This window comes from Armigeres subalbatus, chromosome 1 (assembly GCF_024139115.2).
Source record: "Armigeres subalbatus isolate Guangzhou_Male chromosome 1, GZ_Asu_2, whole genome shotgun sequence".
Taxonomy (NCBI): Eukaryota; Metazoa; Arthropoda; class Insecta; order Diptera; family Culicidae; genus Armigeres; species Armigeres subalbatus.
In genome coordinates, this window is record NC_085139.1 from 4,987,525 (window position 1) to 4,990,121 (window position 2,597).

Below are 2,597 nucleotides of genomic sequence, written 5' to 3' on the forward strand. Positions count from 1 at the left end.
TGTAGAACTTCATTTCCTCTTCCTGCATTCATTGATTGAACCAGAGCATGGATCACCTGTGTTTGATGTTCCATGAACATTTTAAATTGGGTCGGATCCATTTTATTTATACCCGATCTTCCAAAATCACTTCACAAAATGGCCGCTGCTGCAACGCGCGACTGTACTCGAACGAAGATTTCTCGATTATGCGTAAAACTGTTTTTTCAAAATGGCCGCCGCTATGAAGCGCGACTGATCACGAACCGAACCGTTCACTTTTTGTATTTTCCGCGATTTCGATGACGCCGGATAATATTCAGAAGCACACGTCAGCTTCTGACACCATGTTCTATTCTCTAAAACTAAAACACCGAATTATTAATGTTTGATTAACTTTTATTAATAACAACTGAATACAACGAATTGCACTGCGTGAGAGCTCAAAGTTAACTGCCTCAAGTTGATGTGATTGTAGTGTGTGTCATACACAAAGTAGTCCTGAAAATTAGATGAAAAACGTATGGAAATTCGGGTTCTATTCAGTGTAAAACTGTCCTGTGTATTATATTGCTTTTGTTTCATTAGAAGGTTGCAAATGAAACTACGTAACAACAATAAACGAAATTAGGCACCATAATTACTCTCATATACCTAATTTCGCGTACAAAGCGAAAGTCTAAATAAACATAAAATAGGGGAAAAGACGGCTTTGGCAGGTTTTGTTCTATTATTGGCAGGGGGGTTTTTGTCGACCGAATTTTATGAAATTTGGCCACAATATTCTTTGATTTGCAAAGAATGTTTAGGCTAAATTTCAGTATAATCAGTCATAAAAAACCCCCCTGACAATAATAGAACAAAACCTGCCAAAGCCGTCATTCCCCCTACATAAAATTTTACACTTTTCAATAGTAATGACGAATAAACATATCCAACAGAGCATAATGGATACAAATATTTCCAAAAAGTAGCCAGTTTTGTACAGTAAAATCATTTGTTTATTTGGGTCATGTTCTTCGTCGCTGTGCTAAGCACAAGCAAATATGGCGGTCGATGGGAGGATCAAATTGAAATAATTTTATTTGATGTAGGTACTAAACCAAGTTTGTTTTTCAAATTTTTTCGTGAAAAACATTCAACAACAATGATATTTTGTAATCCTCCACATTTTTCAATTTTGACTGGCACCTAAAAATTGAAAAAAATAAATGATTTTATAATGCGCGAAGTTAGGGCGCGCGCGAAATTAGGGCACATCACGGTACTCGGAAATAGAGATTGTGGGTTTGTTTGGTATGAAATAAATTCTCTTATATTTATGCAGGCAAACTATTTGAGGTTCGAAAAGGAATCATAACGATCGAATTTGATCCAGTGACATTTTCGATTCCTTTAAACCAGACACTTTATGATGGTAAAACATACAAGCAAAGCCGTTGAATATTCGATGATATACCTTGAATTTGATTCTATTTTTGGATCTTTAAACGAAGCACTTATCGAAAGAATTAAGTAATGATGGCAACTGATCTACTTCAAAGTTTTAATTTATTTATCAACGAACGCCACCAAACTTCCGATTGACCCACTCTAGGAATTGTTATATCTAGATCTGAACAGGCCTGGAGTTCTTTTTTTTTTAATATGACTTGGTCCAATCGTTATTCCTACCTTCTACCAATTCTCTCCAAAGTTAAAGTTTATTTCAAGTCCAGAAGTTCTTTCGAACCACCGACCAAGGTCGTCTAATGGCGATTCCGGTGTCATTCGATCTTTTCGATCCACTTCGAAGTAGGATTCATCTTGATGCGACTATAGAACTGAGCTGAGATGTTCAGAATGCGTTGCAGTTGTTTCACATTCTCTCCATCGCATGTATTTCTACCTCTTGAATCTTGAGTCTCGAATTCTCCAAGTTTCGCTTCACGCCAACTTTCGTTTATTCGCGAAGTCGAAGCAAATTCTGCTCTTCCCTCCTATGAGAAATCCCATTGCTATCTGTCAGAGTTTGAGTGAAACATGGCCGCCATCTCCTCCTCTCTGTTGCTCTACTGTAAAAACCCATAAAGAACTGTCATTGTTTGTGTGAAGAATTTTGCTTCGACTTCGCGAATTCCTCCCTTTTGCAATTCAACTGCAACAAAAGTTTTAATAATTAGGATCGGGATGTGCGCGTACGCACGTCCCGGCTACCAAAAATTGCGTATACGAGTTATCCACATGAGGGATAATCGCAGGGGTCAACCCAACCGAAGTGCAATGGAAGGGTCTCACCCTGGGGGAACCGCCTTTATGATCACGGTAACCCCTATACCAGGTAAGTATGCTTTTCCGAGCGCTCGCTTGCCAACCACATCACTACAGCACATAGTGTACTAGCGATGTTTGGAAGACATCCCTCCCAACGTCATACATATAGAGAAAGAGGAAGACCATCGTCGTTTCAATGTGAGAATGTGAGAGGAAATAAGACAATGCATAAAATTTTACACCATGCGGTGCAAAGCTTTAAAGCTCCAATTTGGTAAAAGTTCATACTGCATGCAACATATGATGAAAGATAATGAAACATTCACACGGGAGACGGGAAATGGAACATATAGATAGAAAGTAAA

At 38.4% G+C, this 2,597-nt stretch overlaps 1 non-coding gene across 1 annotated transcript; it reads right to left on the reverse strand.

The window, feature by feature from the left end:
- Positions 1-2,143: 2,143 nt before the first annotated feature.
- Positions 2,144-2,307, reverse strand: LOC134208453 (U1 spliceosomal RNA). The gene has a single exon (XR_009978679.1). It is a non-coding gene; the product is annotated as a U1 spliceosomal RNA (small nuclear RNA).
- Positions 2,308-2,597: the final 290 nt, after the last annotated feature.